At 39.3% G+C, this 10,452-nt stretch overlaps 1 non-coding gene across 1 annotated transcript; it reads right to left on the minus strand.

The window, feature by feature from the left end:
- Positions 1-1,442: 1,442 nt before the first annotated feature.
- LOC122030654 lies at positions 1,443-1,548 on the minus strand. The gene has a single exon (XR_006125523.1). It is a non-coding gene; the product is annotated as a small nucleolar RNA R71 (small nucleolar RNA).
- Positions 1,549-10,452: the final 8,904 nt, after the last annotated feature.

Below are 10,452 nucleotides of genomic sequence, written 5' to 3' on the forward strand. Positions count from 1 at the left end.
CTTGAGCTTGGTTCGTTTAGATGTTATCGAGCTCTCAATTCGAGCTTGGCTTGAGCTTGGTTCGAGCTTGGCTTGAGCTTGGTTCGAGCTTGGTTTGTTTAGATGTTATCGAGCTCTCAATTCAAGCTTGTTTGATTGTTTAAAACTTTCAGTTGTTTGATTGGTTATTGAGCTTGATAATTTAAATTTATTTATTTTATTTTATTATTTATTTAGTATATTGAAAAGAATTTTATTACTGAATATGGTTCATGAACATTGTTTATGAACGTTGTTCACGAACATTGTTCACGAACGTTGTTCACGAACATAAACGAGCTGAACACATATGTATTCAAGCTTGTTTGTTTAGCTTAACGAGCTGTTCAAGCTTGTTTGTTTAGTTAATCTTGTGCATATTGAACGAACATAAACAAGCTTTTACCAAGCCGAACACCAAGCTTGTTCACGAACGCTTGGTTCATTTACAGCCCTAGACTTCTTACATGCGCATGAGGGTAGAGGATGGGTGATAGGTAATTCTTAGTATATTACTTACCATCACGACGAAATCGTACTCCTAGAATACTTCCCTAGACCTAGTTTCCTCGACAAACTCTCCTTCCTAGTTCTCTCTTCTCTTTACTTCTCTCTTGCCTTATTGTGTGTAAATTCACAACTTTCAATCGTTTAGCTAATTCACCGTGCTAAGTTTCTAGTGCTTGTACCCAATCCCTATGGATTCGATATATTTTATTACTAATGATATAACCATGCACTTGCAGCTTTGTAACAAATTATTGACGTCGTTGTCGGGAATTGTACTTATAACATTAGTTGATGAACACTCGAGTTAGTCTAAACATTATTTTCTTTTCATTTTTATAAATATTCCTGTATTTTCTTTTTTATATATAAATATCTTAGATTTTCTTCTTTTAATTTCTACATTTTCTTTTCTGAACTTTAATTCTTAATTTTGATTTTTTTTTATTTTTTTCATTTGTTTTCTTGCAATTTAATTCATGCATTGTGATTCTTGCTTTTAATTTTTACATTTCTTGTTAGCAAATAAATTGTCCAAATCAAGATGATTCAGAGGCTTCTGAAAGATTATGTTGCTTCCAAGTCAGCAAGAGAATTAGGTCCTATTGTGCCATTAAAAGTTCATCCTCCCAACTTTATTCTTGATCTAGCCTTTATCTCTAAAATTCAAAAAGATTAGTTTGGATGATCAGATTTAGAAATTCCTTACTTACACCTAATGGAATTCTAAAGATATTGCAACAATTTGAAATATAAAGGAGTCTCTAATGATTCAATTATGCTGATGGTTTTTCCTTTTAGCCTAAGAGATGCTACAAATGTTTGGTTAAATATTTTGCAACCCAGAAGTATCAAGACTTGGGATGAATTAGAGCGAAAGTTTTTAAACAAGTATTTTTCTCTAAGGAAGACAACTCATCTGAGGAATCAAATCTTACAATTTGAACAAAAAGAAGGGGAGAGTTTATGTCAAGTATGAGATTGATTCTTAACTCTTTTATATCAATGTCCACATCATGGGATTGAGGACTGGCTGATCATCCATATATTTTACATAGGGATATATTTTCAAAACAAGAATTAGTTGGATTTGGTGGCTAGAGGTTCTTTACTGAACAAAAGTTTGAATGAAGCATATGAAGTAATTGACTGGGTAGTAACTGTAAGTACCCCGGGTGAGTTTTGATGCGATCAACCAGGTTAAGTTAGGTCCTGTTATGCTTGATTCTTCTGTCTAAGTGTGCAAGAATTTAGGAACGCAAGAAGTCGAGAGGAAGACGCAGCTACCGAGAAGAATGGATAGGAAGTGAGTCGACGGGTTCTGTGCATTCGAGGGACGAGGTGCTGCAAAAGAGTACACCAATGGATGAGAAGGACGTGCATAGTACTTTTGAGGGATAAGATGTTGGAGTGGAAGACTATTCGAGGAGAAGACCGGAGTTGGGTTTAGGGTGAGCTCAACTCTGGACAACTAGAGGATCACCAGAGCAACTGGAGAAGAAGCTAGACGAATCAGCACGAAGCTGACTCGTCTGAGCACTGATAACCATGATTTTACTATATTATTTTAATTCATAATGCATATTTTTAATGGTTTGTTCATAGCTTAAACTCACATTTACACTACATTTTGTAATTGCATTTGATTTTGGACTTAATTGTAAATTAGGTTATTTTTATGGTATTTGATGCTAATATTTTATTTTTATTTTGTAGGCATCAAAAGGGTCATGGACCCAATCAAATCAAGCCACACTTGGGCTCGAATCTAGGGTTAAACGATGCGATCAAGTTTTGGATCGATTTGGACCGTTCGTTGAAGATCGAAGAGATCTGAGCCATCCGTTGAGAATCTGGTCTATCCGACCTAATGAGAAGTAGATCACATCCATAGATGAAGATCCAAGAAGTTTGATCCAAATCAGAGACGATACAATCATTGATCCAGCCCAAATCAATCTGGATCGTCCGATCAGTTTTGAGGAGGTTTAAAAACCCCGAGAAGCTACAGTACCCAGTGGGCTCGGTGTGTTCGCAATTTTGCTACAGTGCCATCTTCTTCTTCCTTGCGGCGTCGTTGCTCCCATTCCTCATATCAGATCCGGTTCGTCTTCTTCTTCACCGACAACGACTTCCAGCTACCGGCGTTCATCTTCCGGTGATCAGAGAGTGTTGAGAGAGGTTTCTAGGATACGACTCAGGTTCTGCTCACTGCCGCGATCCTGTTGAGGGAGGTTTCTCGAACGGTGATCTTCGCCTCAACCGAGCTTAGAGGGAGGTCTCCTGAGAGCTACTGGACCTTTTCCGATCTTCATTCCGCAGCAAAACTGGGTCGATTTGGCCGATCGATCTGATTTGCGACTCAACAGAACCTGAGCTCTATTTTTTCGGCCGATGAGGTTTCCAGATGGATGGAGCTTGAACGGAGGTTTCCGTGAGCTGTGAGTGCCCTATGGAAATAGATGGAAGCTCAGAGATTGTTTATTGGATGTTTTGAGGAGGTTTCCGAAAACATACCTGTTAACAGCAGGTTGAGAGGAGTTTTGTTCCGGATTGGGTTTGTGGAATGCTATAGATTAGGTTTTCATTAACTTTGTCTTTGAATTGTTCATCACATTGCTCAGATCCTCAGATCTGATTCTTTACCTTTTCGTTTGGTTTTTGTTTGAATTCCTGCTGCAAATCCATTTCAGATAACTTTCTTGCACATTTGTTTTCCTTAAGAATTTTTCAATTCCATCTATGATTAGCTACTAACTTAGTTTATAATCCATTTCTAGTTTAGAATTTTATGTTTCGGATTGGTATTTAGTTCTTGAATTTACTGGCTTCTGTGAACTTGAATAATGAATGCTTTATTTCTGTGAATGTAATGGAAGATGTATCAATTGATGCATTTGATAAACTGATACATGAGAATCCAATTTAATTGTTAATGACTTGATGAGATGGAATAGAATAATGTTCAAATGAGGTTGATCTTTCTTGCTCTGTACTTGATTTTATTAGATAAGGTTAATTTGAATTGCAAGTTAAATGGAGATGCTATTCTTGACCTAGTTGAATTCGATTTAGATTGGAACCACTTCTAGGATTTACACATACTTACTAGTTAACCTTGAAAAAATACGACTTGGGACTCCTTACTACGACACGTGTTTCATTTAGTTTAGTTGAGTTCCAATCTTTATTAATTTGGTGAGCCTTGCGACATGCAAAAAGGTTAACACCAAGCACCAGACCAAGTCTATGCGCCTGAACCAGTTTGGCCACCCGCACTGCCTTGGCACCAGCCAGGTGCCCTTTCAGGCCATTGTAGCATATATCGCTTTTGGGTCCACGTTAGCAACGGTCAAGGCGCCCGGGAGGGGATAAAATTTTATCCCCACGCGGTTGCTTAGCCATTGCACAGTGGATAAATTGCCATGCTGGAGGCGCCCAGATCCCCATCCAGACGCTCGGAGATGTCATGTTAGTAAAATAGCTAGTTCGACTAGAAGGCTATAAATATAGCCTTGGTCTTCTTCATTTAACAGTAACACTTGACAACGAACACTGCACTGTCAATTTCATACTCTGTAGTTTCTTTTCTAAGCTTTCAACATTTGTAAGAGGTTACTCCACCTTCACCTAAGGAGTCGTTTAGTGAGCCTACTTTGTCTTAGATTAACAACCTCCTCAATTGTAAACTAAGTAACTCTTCTGTCTCTTATTCTTTAATTTATGTTTATTTCTCGAACTATTGAACTTGTATTCGTCGTTTCAAAACAAGAAAGCAAAAGAAAGTTTTAAATTTGTTAACAGGGTAATTCACCCCCTCTTGTTGGCCACACGAGACAGTAACAAATCTTAATGAATGGTCAGTTGAAAACCTAATGACTCTTTCATTAAGATTCCCTTAGGTAAAAAGATTAGAATTAGGCCACAAAAGTTCAGTTGAACATCAAAGGAGATTAAACCAAAATATGAAAGAGGTGGTCAGAAAAGAGGTACTAAAGCTACTGGATCCAAGGATCATTTATCCTATTTCTGATAATGAGTGGATAAGTCTAGTATGTGTATTTCCAAAAAAGGGTGGAATGATAGTAATCAGAAATGAAAGCAATGAATTAATCCCAATTATAACAGTTACCAAATGATGAATGTGTATTGAATATCAGAAGTTGAACAAAGAAACTAGAAACGATCTTCTTCCCCTTCCCTTTATTGACCACATGCTTGAGAGGCTAACCAAACACTTTTATTTCTGCTACTTGGATGGGTATTCTAGGTTATATTAAATTCCAATACACCCTCATGATCAGGACAAAACTACTTTTACATTCCTCTATGGAACCTTTGCTTATTGACCAATTAGCATTACGATAAAATTGAAGTCCTAGAATCATTTCTTAACCAACTTTCCAATCTCACTTGCATCCTCCGGACCTCTTGCTCTTCTCTCTCTCTCTCTCTCTCTCTCTCTCTCTTTCTCTCTTGCTCACACACACTCTCTCTCTCTTTTGTTCTCTTACATTCATGACCTTAACCAATCTTCATTAGTCTAGATAACTTGCGTCGTAGACTCAACTACTGCTTAATCTGTAGTTCTTACGGGATCAATATTTTATTACTTAATGATATAACTGGGCACTTACAGTTGTACAATAAGTTTTTAGTTTTGTTGTCGAGGATGCCGAGTTGGACCAATGTAGAGGTTCTCAGTTGGTCAGCTTAGCGGACAATACCACTACCAGCCATGCTATTGCTAGTGAGATTGTATCTAACAATGTCGTAGTCAGCAGAGGGGAGCTACGCCCTTCATGCCTTCAATGGTACCGGTGGAGGTTCCTATAGAGGAGTCAAGTGAGATGTTAAGGATCTCTGAAAAAAGATACTGGTCACAAGAAGCTTAGACTGATTGTCCTTCACCCTCAGTGGTTCCTGAGCCATCCCCATCTGCCCAAGAGGAACTTCCTATGATCGCAAAGGATGAACAGGTAGGAAGATTGAGCATCCAACCGATCGATCCATTATATATACCCCAATCGGACAATCTAATCTCCTTGCACTGGCCCTAAGCCCTTGCATCTCCTACTGCCCCACTGGGAGTTCATTCTTATAGGGAAGGTCCTTTCTCATCTCAAGAGCCAGTCCACCCATCTGAACTCGTTTACACTCTAAGGTTGATCGACAATATTGCCCACGCTTGTCTCAATACTACAAAAAGAGTCAAGCGTCGATCGCTTCCTGATTTAACGGATGCCTTCGCTCAAGATTTAACTGAGGTATGTATTTTCATAAGAGTAACATAGTATTCTAGGGTGAAATACTTATCTAAGTTTGGTTATGGATCATAGTTATTGTCTACATATCTGACTATGTGCAATATTTTTGGTGGCCTCCTATAGTCAAATCAGAATATGGAGAGGCATTTGACTGAGTTGGAAGTTGCTCAGGCCAAGCTGAATCAGGAGTTGGAGGAGATACAGACTGAGGTGGCAAAGTTGAAAGCGGGGGCTACAGACCGAGAGAGATAGTTACGCCAATCGACTAGGGACTTGGCAACAATAAAATAAGAAAACGTTGCTCAATTGATAATTTGGAGAAACAAAAATCTGAACTCTAGTCTAGCTTGAAGACAGCTGAGTCGAAGTTTCTTTAGAGAAAAAAATGAAGGCAAGCAACACTGGTTGATTTAGAAAAAAAAGTTCCTGAGGTAGAGACACTATCTGCTAATCAGGGGGAGAAAGCAAAAAATAATGAGACAAAGATGGTAGGGAAGATGACCAAGCTAGTGGCCAAGGATGCGCTGCTTTAGAATTGAGAGGATGTGCTGCAAGCCTTAAAGGCTGACTTGGAGAACTTTAAAGCAAAAGAAGTCAAGCCCTAGGACATTAAAAGCATTGAATATCTACGGTCGGTGGCTTGTGACCACCTCAACTAGCGGACTGTAAAAATGTATCCTATAGAGCTGAAGGGGCCTAAAGCAACTTCGTGAGGCAGGGCACCTAACGACCGAGCTCCCAGAAGATTTTATGAGTCTGTAGAAGATTTATGCAGATGTTTTTAATGATACCTCCCCTAACTTTGCTTGATTTGTAATTTTTGTAATTTTCTAGTTCAATCATAGGGGCTTTGTAATGCTCCTATGCTTCCTTATCAATTTCAATGAAGTATCTGCTTTCAATTTCAATTTGTTGATCCTACCAACTTCACTTTTAGTGAAAATAGTAAACTCCAATAGTCGACAAGGGCGAGATAAGATAATTCGATCAGGTAGGAGATCATCGATCAAGTAACAGATGTGCCAAGTGAGTGGCCTGCGTTGAGTGAGCGACTATAGTCTTTACGTGTGGCAACATGCTAAGTCTTTGACTCAGGGTAACCCGATTGTCATTGTGTCAAGCAAGTAGTCATAATTTATGTGCCGAGTGAGTGGACATAGTATTTGTATATGAAAACATGCTAAGTCTTTGTGTGCTAAAGGAGGGCAATTGTCGAATGAGATGAAGACCATAAGAGGCTTTTAGAGAGATGATATTTATCTTGAGTTTTTTAATTGAATTCATAAGAAAGATATGCGCAAAGTATCTTGTGTTAGTAAATTGAGTGAAAGGATTACACAAATGATACTTCTTCTCAAATGTTATAGGGTTACAGGTAGTTACCGCTCCACAACCGATCTAGCTCCTTCTCGTCAAGATCTTGCAAATAATAAGCTCTCGAAGATAGCTTCCGAATGAACTTGTAAGTGTTAGGGTCGAAATGTAGCTAGAGGGGCGGTGAATAGCTCGTCAGGCTCGTCGTAGCTTGCTTCTTGATGATGATATGCAGCGAAATGTACAATAAACAAAAATACAACGTTAACACAAGGATTTACTTGGTATCCACCTCAAGAAGAGGTGACTAATTCAAGGATCCACACACGACACACTCTCCACTAATGAAATCACTCCTTTACGATAACTACCCAAGGCGGAGAAGTCTTACAACACTCTCAGTACAAGAAGAAAGAAAGGGAACAAATACAATTGAAATCTTACAAGATTTATACTGAAAACCCTAACCCCTAGCTTCTTCTTCTTGTTGTAGATCGCCTCTGGACTTGGACATGCACCAACACTTGCCTCCAAGAACCTTCAAGAACTGGCGGTGAGAGCTCGGAGAAGTCTTTGTGTAGATCAGAGAAGAATCAGGCGAAGAAGTGCTGAAGAAGATGCTCGCAACGGTTTTATCTAACGCCAACGGTCGGATCCCAATCGATTGAATGACTCTCAATCGATTAGGGAGGCTTTGGATCAATTGGTTGATCGATCCAGAGCGCCTCTGTGCTCTCTAAAAATCGCCTAAATCGATTGCCCGATCGATTCAAGGTTTCTCGCGATTTTCCAACCTCCCAATCGATCACCCGATCGATTGGGAGGGCTTCTGTGCGACAGCATCAACTTCCCAATCAATCGACTGATCGATTGGGAGAAGGATTTGTCGCAGGGCACATCCACTCGATCAACCGATTGATTAGGTATGATTCAATCGATCGGTTGATCGATTGATCCAACTTGATTTGCCTTAATCAAGTCTCAAACCCCTAAAACCCAATATCTGGTCAGCCATGACCTGTTGGGGCATCATGCCTAGCATCCGGTCACCCTCGACCTGTTAGGACTTCCTCACCAAGTGTCCGATCAACCCCTTTGATCCACTTGGACTTTTATCCTCGTGCCAAGTATCCAGTCAACTGTTTGACCTACTTGGACTTCTCAATATCAGGTGTCCGGTCAACCTTGACCCACCTGAATTTCTACATGTCTGGCTTTATTCACCAGGTCTTTCTATCTGCCTGGCTTCACTCACCAGGACCTTCACCTACCTTCACTCACTAGGATTTTCATACTGCCTAGCTTCACTCACTAGATCTTTCCCATCTGCTTGGCTTCACTCACTAGGACTTTCCAGTCAAGTATCCGGTCAGTCTTAACCTACCTGACTCTTCTTCATATCTAACTGGTTAACCTTGACCAGAGGAGAATTGTACCAACAATTTCTCCAAATGAACGATTGCACCTGCAATCTCCATGTATTGTCAAACATCGAATCCTAAACAACAAGACTCAAGCTTAGTCATCCTGGTCAACCTTGACCCAAGAGATATTGCACCAACAGTAAGACCCGCTCCATTAGTGTTCCAGCTTGTTAAAATTTTTGATGGGCTTAATTCTTTTCCATACTAAGTCACTGACTTGAAAGATGTGAGGGATGACTTTCTGGTTATAGTTTTGACTTATCCTTTACTTATAGGTTGTGAGTCGAGCCACAGCTTTCTCCTTGATTTCACTGATCAGGTCTGATTCTAAGAGTTGCTGATTCGAATTACTTTGATCATAGAGACTCCGTCAAGTGGATTTCTTGTCAACTTCCACTAGAACAACTGGTCAACTACTTCCTTTCCATAGACTAGATAGAAGAGAATCATTCTTGTGCTCTCACGGAGTGGTTCAATAAGCCTACAAAATACTTAACAATTCCTCCACCCAGCTGCCTCCAATATAGTCGAGCTTGGCCTTGAGCCCCCGAGCAATCTATCGATTAGTTACTTCTGCTTGTCCATTACTTTGGGGATAGATAATGGAAGTGAAAGCTTGAAGAATACTAACACCCCCATAACAATTCTTGAAATTTACGGTCATAGAATTGACTACCATTATCTGAGACAAATTTATAGGGGATTCCATATCCACAAAGGATGTTCTTTTATATGAATTTAATGATCGTCACTTTAGTTATTCTGGATAGGGCTTTGGCTTTCACCTATTTGGAAAAATAATCCATCACTATTAGTATAAATTTTTTTGACTAGGTCCAGTCAAAAAAGGGCTCACGATATTCATCTCCCACTTATCAAAGGGATAAGAGACAATGGATGTCTTCATGGACTCGTTTGAATGATGAAGAAATTTTGATGTTTCTTGCAGTGAAGGCAAGTGGCCATGAGTCAGGCCTAATTAGTAAGTAGAGTGGGCCAAAAGTACCCTACTAATATCACTTTCTGAGCAAGCATTTAACCCCAATATGGGTCCCTCAATAGCCTTGATAAATATATTGTAAAACATAATTGACATCTTTAGGGCCCAAGCACCTGAGTAGAGGGCAAGAGAAAGACTGTTTATATAAATGGTCACTGATCAATGTTAAATGTTTGGCTCTCCTTTTGAGTATTTGTGCCTGCTAGGTGTCAATTGGTAGAATTCTTTGTTGGAGAAAAGAAATAATAGGGACTTGCCATTCAGCTTGTATATCTTGCTTTACCTGTTGGTCGATATGAGTTATTAGAATAGTTTGCATAACTGACTTATCAAGGACGCATATAGTTAACGAGCTAGCCATTTTGGCCAGTTCGTCAGCATTCTAATTCTCAACTCGGAGAATTTTCTGAAAATAACTTCTTGAAAATATGCTTTAATCTCTTGATGGCCTAGACATACCGCTTTAATCAGTCATTGATTTCAAAATTCCCACTAATTTGTTTACCGATCAACTTTGAATCCGAGTTAATTAATGCTCAGGAAGCTCCTACGTGCTTTGCCCCTTGAAGACCTACGAGCAAAGCTTCATATTTGACTTCAGTGTTGGAGGCTCAAAATTTTAATTGAATGAAAAACTACAATATATACACTCAGGTAGATATCAAAAGTATCTCGACCCCCCTACCGTGAAGAGTGGATGATCTATTCACATAAACACTGCATGTGCTCTCTTATTCTCGACAATTTATTTTAATTTAAAAATTGGCAAAGGCTTGAAGCTTGATGATCGTTCGGGGCTGGTACTGTATGTCATATTTACTTAGCTCTGTGGTCTATTTGATAAATCTCCTTGAAAACTCTGGGTTGGTTAACACACAACCAAAAGCACTATTGGTGAGAACTGTTAATGGATGAGAGAGAA

Source organism: Zingiber officinale, chromosome 10B (assembly GCF_018446385.1).
Source record: "Zingiber officinale cultivar Zhangliang chromosome 10B, Zo_v1.1, whole genome shotgun sequence".
In the NCBI taxonomy this organism is placed as follows: Eukaryota; Viridiplantae; Streptophyta; class Magnoliopsida; order Zingiberales; family Zingiberaceae; genus Zingiber; species Zingiber officinale.